This window comes from Xenopus tropicalis, chromosome 5 (assembly GCF_000004195.4).
Source record: "Xenopus tropicalis strain Nigerian chromosome 5, UCB_Xtro_10.0, whole genome shotgun sequence".
Lineage (NCBI taxonomy): Eukaryota > Metazoa > Chordata > Amphibia > Anura > Pipidae > Xenopus > Xenopus tropicalis.
The window spans coordinates 151,219,271-151,234,867 of record NC_030681.2 but is presented as its reverse complement, the minus strand read 5'-3'; the positions used below and the strand labels follow the sequence as shown (position 1 = coordinate 151,234,867).

The following is a 15,597-nucleotide window of genomic DNA, read 5'->3' as shown; positions in this document are numbered from 1 at the left end:
TCACTAAGCATTACTTATAGCTAATGACATCACTAAGCATCTAAAATGAAAGCAGTTTCATTTCTTGCTTACAGACCATATTTCTTGGCCCAGAGTGATGCAAAATGGGGAAAAACAAAATGTAGAGTACTGAAGTACTTGGGAATTAGCAGCAGGACTGCATCAAAGCTGCATACAATGCAATAAGGTTGGGTTATTGTGTATAATGTAATATATCCCTTTCCCATTTACTAGTAATTGTATACTTGCAGTGTATTCAAATAGGGTTGTTCTGCCCCCAAGAAGGGGTAATTATATCTTAGTTGGGATCAAGTACAGGTACTGTTTTATTATTACAGAGAAAAGGGAATCATTTAACCATTAAATAAACCCAATAGGGCTGTTCTGCCCCAATAAGGGGTAATTATATCTTAGTTGGGATCAAGTACAGGTACTGTTTTATTATTACAGAGAAAAGGGAATCATTTAACCATTAAATAAACCCAATAGGGCTGTTCTGCCCCCAATAAGGGGTAATTATATCTTAGTTGGGATCAAGTACAGGTACTGTTTTATTATTACAGAGAAAAGGGAATCATTTAACCATGAAATAAACCCAATAGGGCTGTTCTGCCCCAATAAGGGGTAATTGTATCTTAGTTGGGATCAAGTACAGGTACTGTTTTATTATTACAGAGAAAAGGGAATCATTTAACCATTAAATAAACCCAATAGGGCTGTTCTGCCCCAATAAGGGGTAATTATATCTTAGTTGGGATCAAGTACAGGTACTGTTTTATTATTACAGAGAAAAAGAAATCATTTAACCATTAAATAAACCCAATAGGGCTGTTCTGCCCCAATAAGGGGTAATTATATCTTAGTTGGGATCAAGTACAGGTACTGTTTTATTATTACAGAGAAAAGGGAATCATTTAACCATGAAATAAACCCAATAGGGCTGTTCTGCCCCAATAAGGGGTAATTGTATCTTAGTTGGGATCAAGTACAGGTACTGTTTTATTATTACAGAGAAAAGGGAATCATTTAACCATTAAATAAACCCAATAGGACTGTTCTGCCCCCAATAAGGGGTAATTATATCTTAGTTGGGATCAAGTACAGGTACTGTTTTATTATTACAGAGAAAAGGGAATCATTTAACCATTAAATAAACCCAATAGGGCTGTTCTGCCCCCAATAAGGGGTAATTATATCTTAGTTGGGATCAAGTACAGGTACTGTTTTATTATTAAAGAGAAAAGGGAATCATTTAACCATTAAATAAACCCAATAGGGCTGTTCTGCCCCCAATAAGGGGTAATTATATCTTAGTTGGGATCAAGTACAGGTACTGTTTTATTATTACAGAGAAAAGGGAATCATTTAACCATGAAATAAACCCAATAGGGCTGTTCTGCCCCAATAAGGGGTAATTATATCTTAGTTGGGATCAAGTACAGGTACTGTTTTATTATTACAGAGAAAAGGGAATCATTTAACCATGAAATAAACCCAATAGGGCTGTTCTGCCCCCAATAAGGGGTAATTATATCTTAGTTGGGATCAAGTACAGGTACTGTTTTATTATTACAGAGAAAAGGGAATCATTTAACCATTAAATAAACCCAATAGGGCTGTTCTGCCCCCAATAAGGGGTAATTATATCTTAGTTGGGATCAAGTACAGGTACTGTTTTATTATTACAGAGAAAAGGGAATAATTTAACCATGAAATAAACCCAATAGGGCTGTTCTGCCCCCAATAAGGGGTAATTATATCTTAGTTGGGATCAGGTACAGGTACTGTTTTATTATTACAGAGAAAAGGGAATCATTTAACCATGAAATAAACCCAATAGGGCTGTTCTGCCCCCAATAAGGGGTAATTATTGTAGATATTGGTGTTTTAGGTTTATGCTATAAACACGTTTATTTTAGTTATTATCAAAGAACAAAGATTTAGAACAGGACACAGGCACAGAACAACTGCACTTGTAGGTTGATTTTAGACATAAAGACCAGAGGTCATTCTATTTACTGTACTTGGGCCTTAGAATGTTTACAGAACAAGGAATCCATCTGTTGTCTCCTGTCACAAGTATCCCTAATGCAAGGTTAAGATTAAGAATGTCACAAATAGTCTCAGAAACACCAACTGCACAAACACCATTTGGGACACTGCGCTGATGTAGATTTCTTACCAGAGAGATACCTTTTTGGGCTATTGTGCTGATACAGTGAGACACTTGAGCCTTTCCTAAAGATGGACAGAGAGACACAGTAATGCTAAAACAAGGCTAATGATTGGCTGCCATGGGATCAGCCCCAAGTAGGATGAAATGGTTAAATGGCAACATTTTTGTACTTGACTTTGTTCCCTCACGTCCTCACGAGCTTTCAGGATGTGTGAGCTATTATTTAATACTCTGTATTGTAATACTCTGTATTAATGTATACCTCTAATAAAGCTGTCTGGTTAATATCCTTTGTGAATCTGAATGGTTCAGGTCAGGCCCAGGGGGAACTTCGGGGCCAGGCTCGATTTGAGTAAGTATTTATTTAAATCCAAGAGCGACTTACTCACTGTGAGCGAGAATCCTATATCCCTAGTGGAGGATCATTGGAGTATATAGATACGAGCAAATTATAGAATTACGAGCATATTATATATATATATATATATCTCCGACAATTATATCTTAGTTGGGATCAAGTACAGGTACTGTTTTATTATTACAGATAAAAGGGAATCATTTAACCATTAAATAAACCCAATAGGGCTGTTCTGCCCCAATAAGGGGTAATTATATCTTAGTTGGGATCAAGTACAGGTACTGTTTTATTATTACAGAGAAAAGGGAATCATTTAACCATTAAATAAACCCAATAGGGCTGTTCTGCCCCCAATAAGGGGTAATTATATCTTAGTTGGGATCAAATACAGGTACTGTTTTATTATTACAGAGAAAAGGGAATCATTTAACCATTAAATAAACCCAATAGGGCTGTTCTGCCCCAATAAGGGGTAATTATATCTTAGTTGGGATCAAATACAGGTACTGTTTTATTATCACAGAGAAAAAGAAAATCTGTTTTGGAATAAAGTTGAGTCTATGTCTATGTTTCTGTAATTCGGAGCTTTCTGGATACCGGGTTCCCGGATAAGGGATCCCATATGCGTACTATATTTATATATAAATGGCCACTAAATATGCATTGAGTGCACCAGTAGTAGTTCCCCCGCTGTCCTGTCTTTCAGTCCCAGTATCTATAACATAGGGAGCCCCCAAGAGTTACTGGGGTGGGCCAGTCACAATATTAATGTGGATACGCTGTAGATCTGGGCAGAACCCCAGGGAGCACCCCAGTTTTATTCACACACCTCAGCACAAAATCCAAGGCATTGGTCAGAGAGTGACTTACATGTGCTTCTCTTGGCACTAATCCTCCAGCACAGGGGCTGTCAGGCTAATGAAGCTCAATGAGACCGGAGATTAAGGTCAAATAACTGTCACTCCACGGAGAGCCTTTGCATAATACTAATCTAATCCCTGCATCCCAAAAATGAAATTGCAGCAATACATTTCTGTGTCAGGTAAATGTTTCATATTCCTTTAATCCTTTCCTTTTCTGTGCAATCTCTTTCTAACCTTGCACTTGAACTGCTATCTGGGTTGCTAGGCCCTGTCTCCCTAGCAATCAGTACATACTGGGTTTTAGTTAAAATACACAATAAAATATAGACGCCAGTTGCATGGTTATGTACTGTAAATAACTCATTTTAGGATAAAAGTAGATTTTTTAAAATATTTTACCCTGTTTCATCTTCTCAGATGGTGCCAGGGTCTGGGAATAAAGCCGACCAGGATGCATATATACATATTTTATAAATAAGGCCTGAGCCCCCATGAAGCAGAGCACATGCTTTATAGAATATATGATTGATGTGTTATAATCACCATATTATTTATTTCTTTAGTATTTAATTTAGTTATTAGTTATTTTGAGCAGAAATTATATTTTTAGCATATTTCTATCTAATAAATGGTAGGAGAGACCATACTACTTGCTGTGCCAAGAAAAAATATACATTTTATCGGTTATTGCTTTATATGTTACTCTGTATGTCCAATGTATGTAACCCACTTATTGTACAGCGCTGCGGGATATGTTGGCGCTTTATAAATAAATGTTAATAATAATAATACATTTTAGGAAAGCCATTTTGGAACAAGAACATCTTTAGAGGGCGGTGGAGTCCTTAGCAAAACCAGAAAGTCCAATGTATGGTCCTATATGGTATCCTTACTATACAATATATGAAGTATACTTACCCTTTATACTTGCATGAAGGAATTATTAGCACTGGGGGAGTAAACTCTCTGCAGGACAGTTGGCTCCTGTTTTTGGTTCCTGGATTAGAGATTTTGGGCCCAGTCTACATTCTTCCCATCAGACTTCACCGCATTTATTCCCTCGGAAATAGAGATAAATTGGCAGAAATCTCCTGCTTGTGCCATTCAGTCTCATTGTGGCCCAGGTAGTTGTATTGCTCTGTCCATAGTTACAGCTTCCATTCCTCGGGCAGCACGAGTCTGCTCGCCAGGGCCAAGAAAGGAATCTGATCCCCCTTGAGTGGTCACTTTGAGATGGATTAGGATGACCACAAAGAGGATTAGTGCAGGGAGCCATCTGTGGGAGAGAGACTTAACTAATAGGGTTAGGGACACCTTTTCCTTGCTGTGACAAAATGTGACTCGAAAGGGTCTCAGGAAGAAAGAAACCATTTGAATTTCATCTTATTGTCTATGATACTAACGCATAGGCTCCTTCCGGCACAGACTGGGGGAAAGCCCTTCATTCTTTATCAGAATTCAGACTTATAGTTACATAATTTGGAAAAAAGACATATGTCTATCAAGTTCCACCCCTCCAAATGAGCCCCAGTGTGCATATATATATATATGTACAGATACCTATACAAACCCAATTGTACACTCACATATATAGAATATATATATATATATATATACACCTACCTATACTAATCGAAAGAAGTTACAAGTTCAAGCAGAAACTGCTTCTTCTGCTTTCCAAAAATAAAAAGCATACATCATATGTTCCATAGAGTTCAGGAAATTTTCATATACAGGTATGGGATCCCTTATCCGGAAACCCATTATCCAGAAAGCTCAGAATTACGGAAAGCCTGTCTCCCATAGACCCCATTTTAATCAAATAATTCAGAATTTTAAAACTGATTTCCTTTTTCAGTTAATCCTTATTGGATGCAAAACAATCCTATTGGGTTTAATTAATGTTTTATTGATTTTTTTGTAGACTTAAGGGATGGAGATCTAAATTACGGAAAGACCCCTTATCCGGAATACCCTTGGTCCCGGGCATTCTGGATAACGGGTCCTATACCTGTATCTGTCAGTGGTGCACTGTCTTTGTTCCATGTGTGCTGTTACTGCACCTTTAAGAGCAGACTGACGGACGCTGATAGGTAAGTCGGAAGAACAAGGTTCCCCCTCCTCCTGGTATTTTTAAAGATGCTGAGCAATCACCTGGGCAATGCAGCCGTGACCGTCAGGCAAAAAAAGGTAGATGTCTATTTCTGAACGTGCCTGGCCAGGACAAATTGAATCTGCTATTTTTTAATAGCGATGCAGCTTTTTTTTTTTGTTTGCTACATTTCCCCAAGGGGGCTGTTAGAATGTACAGTCTGTAAGTGGATAAGAGGGGCTATTCCATTCATTTTCTGCTCTTCCTTCTCGGTCTCATTCTAGTGGTTTTCCATATTCTCCCTGACCCATTTAAAGCTGCCCATAAATGCCCCAAATTTGGTCAGACAGTCCAGCCAACAGGGTCGGCCTTGGCCAGAGGGGCACCGGGCAAAAAACCCAACCCAGACCCAATCCAAAATATTGGTGCTCCCCCACTAACCGTCCTCCCCAGATTATGGGGGTTATTGGGGCCCCTGGGTTGGCAGCCCTGGTGGGTCCCGTATACCCGTCTAACATAGCCAACCGATTATTACCCTGCCCGACCATTTTGATATGTATGCCAGTTTAGTGGGCAGTGGTTTGACAAATCATCTTTTGGTTTTTTCGGATTGCAGATAATTGGACATGTTTGAAATTTTCCATCTACTCATGGCTACTTTGGAAAGTACATGGATCCTCACCAGATGCTGTTCCAATCATTCAGGATGTCGAATGAACAGACCAATAGAAAGTGGCCATCCACATGTAGGGTAGCCATCCCTTCAGACTGTGCACCTGATGGTTGGAGAGCATAGTATAGTGTAGCCACCCAGGTCTGGACTGGCAATCTGTGGGTTCTGGCAAATGCCAGAGAGGCTGCTGTAAGGTGCCATAGGCAGTCACTATTTATTGGGCTGGGGGGGGGGCTGTTTGTGCTTCTGGGTACTGGGAATGCCTGGGGGGCTGTAAGGTGCCATAGACAGTCACCATTTATTGGGCTGGGGGGGGGGCTGTTTGTGCCTCTGGGTACTGGGAATGCCAGGGGGGCTGTAAGGTGCCACAGACAGTCACTATTTATTGGGCTGGGGGGGCTGTTTGTGCCTCTGTGTACTGGGAATGCCAGGGGGGCTGTAAGGTGCCACAGACAGTCACTATTTATTGGGCTGGGGGGGGATTGTTTGTGCCTCTAGGTACTGGGAATGCCGGGGGGGCTGTAAAGTGCCACAGACAGTCACTATTTATTGGGCTGGGGGGGGGGCTGTTTGTGCCTCTAGGTACTGGGAATGCCAGGGGGGCTGTAAGGTGCCACAGACAGTCACTATTTATTGGGCTGGGGGGGGGGGGGCTGTTTGTGCCTCTGGGTACTGGGAATGCCAGGGGGCTGTAAGGTGCCACAGACAGTCACTATTTATTGGGCTGGGGGCTGTTTGTGCCTCTGGGTACTGGGAATGCCAGGGGGGCTGTAAGATGCCATAGACAGTCACTATTTATTGGGCTGGGGGGGCTGTTTGTGCCTCTGGGTACTGGGAATGCCAGGGGGGCTGTAAGGTGCCACAGACAGTCACTATTTATTGGCCTGGGGGGGGCTGTTTGTGCCTCTGGGTACTGGGAATGCCAGGGGGGCTGTAAGGTGCCACAGACAGTCACTATTTATTGGGCTGGGGGGGGGGGGTGTTTGTGCCTCTGGGTACCTATTTTGAATCCCAGTCCAGACCTGTGGCCATCCAAACAGGTTTGTGGCCAAATTATGCCATGGGTAACACAGTCCCTATCTTCATTACTGCTACCAGTGCCAATACCTGCTCTCTGGCCATTGACCCCTAGAAGCAAGAGTTAAAAAAAGAGACAGAAATACTTTGTGATCACTGTGGTGGGCACCCTGGCCTAGGGAAAGCTGGACTTACCTTGGCATCATCCCAATAACCACAGAGAGACACATTTGCCACACAGCAAAGCCAGATACTGCTCATCATTATAGATTTAATAAGCAGAAAATGATGTCTTTCACCAATGAAGGAGAAGAGGATGTACATCTATAATTATAGGCCAGTAGGAGCCAAAATTCAGATAAGGCACGGCCAACGGTAACTCACTCCCAAGTCTTTGCCAAACATTCTAACAGGCTGGAGCAGATCCTTTATTTATTGGAAGCAGAGGAGGTAATATAAACACCAATCAGTTGTCACGTTAATTTATTAGATTCATTTTTTGCCATTTTTGAGGAACAGGTTGGGCAAGTTGGAGGCCGGGAGGTGTCAGGGTTATAGGGAGGTTATGGTTAGGTTTCACCAATGAAATGGTTAGAGGCTCCCTGTGTGATCATACAGCAGAAATTCTACTCCCCAGCCTGTAATTTATATTCTCTATTTATTATAGAGTTACATTTATAGAGGCTGAAATCAGATCTCATCAAATCAAATTGAACGTTTCACAAGCATCGTTTTCCCCCGGCCTCGTGATTTACAGGAAAGTGAAGTTGTCCCAACACGACCACTGGGGATGAACTAGAATTTACCCTGATTAAATGAATTACTGTACGACTGCGTATCCGCTGTCCTAAATCAGACACCCAACCGGCTCCTCCCGATATCAGTTTTATCTACACGGACACAGCCGACCTTGGCAGCCAATCCCGCATTCTTACACATTCACAGATAAACCAGCGTTTCATGATCTTTCTATTCAGTAAAGTGTTTTTTTATTAAATTGTGTCAAGACTTGAATTGTAAAATATAAATGCAGTCTGTGTAAGGGGTTATAGTATGTGTATTCCAGTGTGTACCAAGAAAGGCCGCTGTATATCAGACACATTGGTTTGATTAATTGACTCAAATATAATATATCTTCAACATTTTTGTTTGTGGTTGCTATTTTGATACACAGGCAGCATAGGGCAGGCAGAGTATGGCACACACAGGCAGCATAGGGCAGGCAGAGTATGGCACACACAGGCAGCATAGGGCAGGCAGAGTATGGCACACACAGGCAGCATAAGGCAGGCACAGTATGGCACACACAGGTAGCATAGGGCAGGCAGAGTATGGCACACACAGGCAGGGTAGGGCAGGCAGAGTATGGCACACACAGGCAGCATAGGGCAGGCAGAGTATGGCACACACAGGCGGTATAGGGTAGGCAGAGTATGGCACACACAGGCAGCATAGGGCAGTCAGAGTATGGCACACAGGCAGCATAGGGCAGGCAGAGTATGGCACACACAGGCAGCATAGGGCAGGCAGAGTATGGCACACACAGGCAGTATAGGGCAGGCAGAGTATGGCACACACAGGCAGGGTAGGGCAGGCAGAGTATAGCATACACAGGCAAGGCACAGGAAAGGGGTTGGTTTGGGCTCTGGGTACCCAGTGACCACACCAGACCAAGAACCTGGCCACAGATCTATGCTGGTGTTAATGGAATGCACCTATTGCTGCCAAATAGCAGTCAGGGCCATTCACAACAGAAAGCTTTGAGCAGAAAGCTTTGAGCTTGGTTTTGGTTGCGCTGCTAACATGTAGTTGACATTTTAGTAAATAAGCTCCAAGTTTGACGCTGCACAGATCCATTAATCACACTAATGGCACAAAGCAGTATTAGCTGCCTGTGTAACCAAGGTCTTTGTTATGTCAGACAATTCCATGCACGCTGGAAATGTGTTTGTGGATAAAATGAGCCAAAACCAAGATAGGGTAACAATGTGTGAGCTTCGCGTTGGTATTGTGTCCCGCGTCACCTCTCTGTAGGGCCACCTACCCCCTGCTGTGCCCCATGATTTCCTTTCAATCCCATTCAGCAGCCTGACGTGTTATTTGTCTTTTTGTGTCATTCTGTAGATATGGAATATGTGTTTATTAGTTATAAGGAGCGATGTCATTACAGTACATGCCAATCTTTTAAAAAGAAAAGTTGTTATTGGGGATATGCACGGTGGAATTTGGGGGGTGCAGGGCCCCCGCTGAGCCTCCCTTACCCCCGACAGGGGCCCCCACTGAGCTCCCCACCCAACGTCCTCCCCTGAGTGTGCATACGTTTAACGTGACAGGGGAGGAACGGTCGGCCGGGGGCAGGGTCGGACTGGGGGGTGAAGGGCCCACCAGGGCTCCCGCCCCAGGGGCCCTGCAGGTGCCCCCGCCGGCCACGTCTCCTAACCCCCCGCAGGGTCCCCCAGCAGACGTCCTCCCCTGAGCTTGCGTAAATTTAATGCATCAGGGGAGGAACGGTCGGGCAGGGGGAGTGCCGCAAGGGTCGGGTCTGGGCCACCGGGGCCCACCGAGGTTTTTCCTGGTGTCCCGGTGGCCTAGTAAGACCCTGGCCAGTTCCCTGTTGATCATTTGTCATTGATAGGGCTGTTTATGTAAGTCATTTTTTTTTGAAGTTCCTAAACCTGACTGTTTTGCCAACCTGACTGTCCCTTCCCAACCTGTCAGTTATAGTTTCTAATGCTAACGGACTCCTGCTGCACAAATATGGCCGCCCCCTCATAGAGGAACACGGGGGATCAGACAGGCAATATAAAAGCATTTATAATATATTAAAAAACATGTTTGATTTCAGGTGTCAGTATCTCTTTAAGCTGTGAGTCTCAGTTCCCCCAAGAGACCTGTTTAGCTTATTAGTTACAATTGTATCTCAGTGCAGGGGGTGAGTATTCTGGGCTCTGCCAAAAGCTACTTATCTAATTAAGTTTGAGAAACTCTGTATCTTTTTTTTGAGTTCAGTGCAGGAGATCAAAGGGAAATGAGGGACTTTTCAATAAGAATCCAGGACTGAGGGCTGAGCTGTTAAAATCGGAACTGTCCTGTGAAAATCGGGACAGTTGGGGGGTATTTAATCTGGCTGCTACCCTGGGCTGGGGCGGTTCTCTCCTAACAGGAGCACCAGCCTGAGATTGTACCCACCAGTAATTGTGCCTTTCCTTCTCCTTTAGGGAGCGTGTTTGGCAGAAAGTGGCTTTAATGAATGTCGTCAGGTTGGGCAACTGTGCACAGGGTCGGACTGGGCCGCCGGGACACCAGGAAAAATGCCGGTGGGACCCGACCCTTGCCTGCGCTTCCTCTCAATGCGTTAAATTTACATGTACTCACGGGAGGACGTCAGATGGGGGGCCCTGCAGGGGGGCTAGGGGGGACCCTGGGGGGGGCTAGGGGGGGCCCTGCGGGGGGGCTAGGGGGGGCCCAGCGGGGGGGCTAGGGGGGACCCTGGGGGGGGCTAGGGGGGACCCTGGGGGGGGCCCTGCGGGGGGCTAGGGGGGGCCCTGCAGGGGGGCTAGGGGGGACCCTGCGGGGGGCTAGGGGGAACCCTGGGGGGGGCCCTGCGGGGGGCTAGGGGGGGCACTGCAGGGGGGCTAGGGGGGACCCTGCGGGGGGCTAGGGGGAACCCTGGGGGGGGCTAGGGAGGACCCTGCGGGGGGCTAGGTGGGACCCTGGGGGGGGCTAGGGGGACCCTGCGGGGGGCTAGTGGGGACCCTGCGGAGGGTTAGAGGGGCCCCAGTGGGAGGGTTAGGGGACGTGGCTGGCGGGGGCACCTGCAAGGCCCCTGGGATGGTAGCCCCGGTGGGCCCTGCACCCCCCAGTCCGACCCTGACTGTGCCCCATTTTGTGCTATTGCAAGCGCAAGGAGTGAGATCAGGCACAAGTACATGTTGTTTTAACATGATTAAAGCCTCTGTGCCAGTAAAAGAGCCCCTATGAGTTCCTGCTTCTCTGTCTATGCAGCTGTACCTGATGGCAGAGTTACTAATTATTTAGCAAAAAAAAAAGTTACTGTCAGAAGTGGGATTCGAACCCACGCCTCCAGAGGAGACTGCGACCTGAACGCAGCGCCTTAGACCGCTCGGCCATCCTGACAAGTTACTCACTAACGTTTTACCGTTCGCTTCAAGCCTGGAATAAACATTTTTATCCTATATATTCTTTAGCTTCGTATTAACTCGCTGCTACATATAACCTCTATATACCGCGCTTATCTCTCGGGGCACAGGGGAAAAGGCTGTTGTGACGTCACTAGCCGAAGGGGAAGGCACTTCCGCGTTGCTAGGCAACGTGACGCCCCGCCAGCCCGCAGGCCCATAGTGACGAATTAGGGCAATAAAGTGAACGTACAGCCCGGGGCCCTTAGAGATAATCAGTAGCTGTCAGCCCGGCGCCATTGCTTCCTAAAGCCCAACCGGAATAGCGTGTGTGGGGGATGTGGGAGTTGTAGTTCCACAACAACCGGCTGTTAGTAGTTACCCTATTCTGTGATCAATGAAGTACCTGCCTCCGCACTTATTAGGCTGAATGAGGGGATGGTTATCAGACCAACTGAATAATAAAATGATTGAATTTCAGCATGTTTTTATTGCCCATGTTCTATTGCAGTTTGGCTGAGTGTTCCCCTTGATATTATTATGACTTATTTATGAAGTGACAATAGGGCCGCCGCCCAGCTTGGCCTCGGGTATCCTAGCCGCCTGAGGTGGGCAAGTTGATGCCGCTCCCCCGCGTTTAGCTTTTCCGTGTGGGGGACCAGGGTCGGACCGGGCGCCGAGACATCGGGAGAATACCCGGGGCCCAGACCTGACCCCATTGCTGCTTCCTCTGGCCTCCGATGTCCCCCCCCGACACGTTTCACAAACACATTCAGGGGAGGACGTCAGAAAGGGGCCCCTGCGGTGGGGGCGGGTTTAGGGGTGTGCGACGGGCAGGCCCGGATTTGTGGAGAGGCCACAAAGGCCCGGGCCTAGGGCCACCCCGCCGCAACAACATTTTTAAATTTGGCTCCCATACGGAGCAGTCGGGACCTCTCCCCACTGCTCCGTATGGGAGTTTAAAGGAGCCTTTGCGCATGCGCAATGGGGAGCCGGCGCGTTGCGCATGCGCACTGGGGCGGCGTGTTCGCGCATGCGCACTGGGGGGCGCGTTCGCGCATGCGCGGGGGGGACACCCACAGGGGCGGCCTCGGGGCGCCCAGGATAGAAATCCGGCCCTGGCGACGGGGGACACAGCCGGAGGAGGCACCTTGGGGCCCCTGGGAACTACAGGTTGGAAGAAGAGGCAGCTGCCTAGGGTGCAACGATTGGGGGGCACCAGACAGGAGCCTCTCCTGCCCACCCCTAGTCTGTGCTGTGCTCTGGTTTCATTGCCCCCCACTGCTTGTCATTACACGGCGGGGGTAATGAACTATCTGTTCGCATCTCACACCCCCCCTCGCCGAACTGCGCATGCGTGCCAACACACGGGGGGGGGGGGGGTTTGTGCGATGCGATAGCACAGGTGCAGAGGCGAGATGGTTGCCTAGGGTGCCCAGTCGGCTAAGCCCGCCCCTGCCCCTGGGGTGGCAGCCCGTGCACCCCCCAGTCCGACCCTGTGGGGGAAGCATCGCTAGTGCAGAGAGTGTAATAGCGCTCTACACTAGAAGAGCTAAAATTCCAATTTGAAAATCACCCCCCTTTGCCACCTGTCTGGTTTTGACCAAAAGTTTTAGAAAGGGCTGTTCCAGTCAAACCTCCCAACGTTTTGAAAACGGAAAGAGGGACAAAGATAAACGGCGCACACAGCACGGCAATTTTTTTGACCCTGCCCCTTTTTTGCGACCACACCCCCTAATTACCACTCCCATTTGACTAAATTTGGAAGGTTATTTTAAAGTTTGAACACATTTCTGGGGGGTTTGGGGTCCGTGTTTTATGTGTTATTACAGTTTTGCTAATGAAGGTGAAGTTGCCCTTTAAGCTGCGAGTCTCAGTTCCCCCAAGAGACCTGTTTAGCTTATTAGTTACAATTGTATCTCAGTGCAGGGGGGGGCTTTTTACCTTTCTGTGCTCCCTGCCAAAAGCTACTTATTTAATTAAAAGTGAGAAACAATGTATCTAAGTGCAGGTGACGCTGGTTAAGATTGCTGGGCTCTCTGCCAAAAGCTACTTCTAATTTAGGCTGATGCCACACGTGGCGTTTTTACGCTGCATATTTTCTAATTCTCTCGGCGGCTGAAAAACGCCATCCATAGAAATAACTTGAAAAGACTCGAAGCAAACCACACAATGTGTAAATACGCTAGAAAACGCCTTAGCACGGATTTTTCAAGCGTTTGCCGAAATACGCCGTTATTTGCACAGCAAGCTATTCCTATGTATACACAAAGGCAGCTGCCAGACCTAGCGGAAATACGCGGCATTTTTTACTATTTCGCACTATTAGCACCATGGAAACGGGATTTGCTGCATCACCAGTACTAGGCTGAAAAACGCCATAGTCAGAGTCTGTGTGGCTTGTGCGGCGTTTTTAGGCAGAGAAAATACGCAGCGTAAAAACGCCACGTGTGGCATCAGCCTAAATTTGTATCTTTTTTAGTGTTCAGCGCTGGAGATCAAAGGGAAATTAAGGACCTTTCAGTGAGAATCCGGGACTGCGGGCTGAGCTGTCAAAAGAGAGACTGTCCCGCAAAAGAGGGGAAGCCCATACACGTTCATATTTTAGTGTTCTTTAGAAAAACGTTCAGATGTCGGTTGTACAATTAAATGCAACGATCTGAAACTCACATTCAGCCTAAAATTGTAGGATAAAGCCCCTAAAATACAAATGGGAGGATGTTCTGAATATGAAATAGTTTAGTCAACACATTATTTAGTGAAATAAACACCCATTTATTGGCTCAAAAACATTCAAAAAACAAACCATACTATACCACAATGGAAAGGTACATCCCAGTGCCTCATGGCACCCACTCTCCCAACGCGCCTCGCACCACTGGGTGCCCCATCAGAGGAAGTGAGGAAATAGTTACAGGCACCAATCGTACGAAAGTGACTCCCATTCCCCAAGGATAAAGTCCGATACACAATACACGCGCAGATTTTATCCTTATCCAACCGAAATGTTCTAGCCATGGCAATCAACTAAATGACGGTACGAAAATTCTCGAGACGATTATTCAGAACCCATAAATGGTCCGAAAATCATATGAATTTATCAGTACGTGTACCCTTGATTACCCTTGCACTCTGTAAGGTAACAATGGGATGGAGGGTAGCTCAATATGGGTTGGATATGCACTGAATCCACTTTTTTGAATTCAGCCAAACCCCAGAATGAGAATCCTAATTAGCATATGCTAATTAGGGTATGGAAGGGTTACATTTTCAAGTCACGTGATTTTTAGGGTTTGGTTCGGCCAGGAACGTGGATTTTGAATCCTGCCGAAAATGGCAGAAACTTGGCCGAATCCCGAACCGAATCCTAGATTTGGTGCATCCATAACAAAATGTAAACAATACTGCTACTTATGGAAGGGTCATGCCACCCTTTAGGCGTGAGTGACACAAACTGGCTCTCGGGTGTGGGCAGCAGGGGCGGGCCAAGTTGACCAGGCGCCCTAGGCACCCCAGTCGGCCACCTTGCCCCTGCACGTCCCCCCCCCCTCACGTGTGCACGCATGTGCAGTTCCGTCAATCGGGGGGGCAGGGGGGAGTCATTGCCCCCACCGTGTAATGACAGCCGGGGGGGGCAATGAGTAGGGATCATGGGTTAGGAGTAGGCAGGAGATGTGCCTCTTCTGCCTACCCCTAGTTCCGGCCCTGGTGGGCAGCTTGAGCCTAGCCAAGTTGTCGGCTGGCAAGTGGCTTGGGGCACTGACGCATGGGGAGTAATAATCTCCCTGAAATTCCTCCCAACCAGCAAGAATGTGAATCGCCAGTGGGATGGCATACATGCCTTTTTGGTTGCCTCACTTTGGACGACTTCTGGTAGCAAAGATTTATCCCGGGCAACTAATCTCCCCATCTGCCATCAGCCTTAGGGGCAGTTTGGTCATTAAATAAATTACGGGTTTGTCATTAGTAAATGACAGGTGCATAATTAGGCCTATGGAACGGTGCTCATGTTTGTGTTTTCTGGCCCCTTGTGCAACTCTTTTATTACTTTTTTTAACGAAACTTTTTTCTACCAAACTGTCCCTAAATCAATCCCCATGTCACTGGCATTTACCCCTGCGGACATTCCTTACAAGTTTTAGATGCCTGTACGCAAAAGCCACAGAAGTGGAGAACACGCTAAGTACGCCATACCATTACACATTCCTGTAGATCAGGGGTCCCCAACCTTTCTTACTCGGGAGCCACAGTCAAATGGAAAAAGACTTGGGGAGAAACA

General features: G+C 46.4%; 1 protein-coding gene and 1 non-coding gene across 2 annotated transcripts in view; both read right to left on the bottom strand.

Moving 5' to 3' along the window:
- Positions 1-4,687, bottom strand: part of rp1l1 (retinitis pigmentosa 1 like 1) — a 31,281-nt gene extending 26,594 nt beyond the window's left edge. Inside the window, exon 1 of the mRNA XM_012964099.2 lies at positions 4,316-4,687. The gene's annotated coding sequence lies outside the window, so the exon portion shown is untranslated. The remainder of the gene's footprint in view (positions 1-4,315) is intronic.
- A 6,546-nt stretch (positions 4,688-11,233) lies between these two features.
- Positions 11,234-11,316, bottom strand: trnal-cag. The gene has a single exon. It is a non-coding gene; the product is annotated as a tRNA-Leu (tRNA).
- Positions 11,317-15,597: the final 4,281 nt, after the last annotated feature.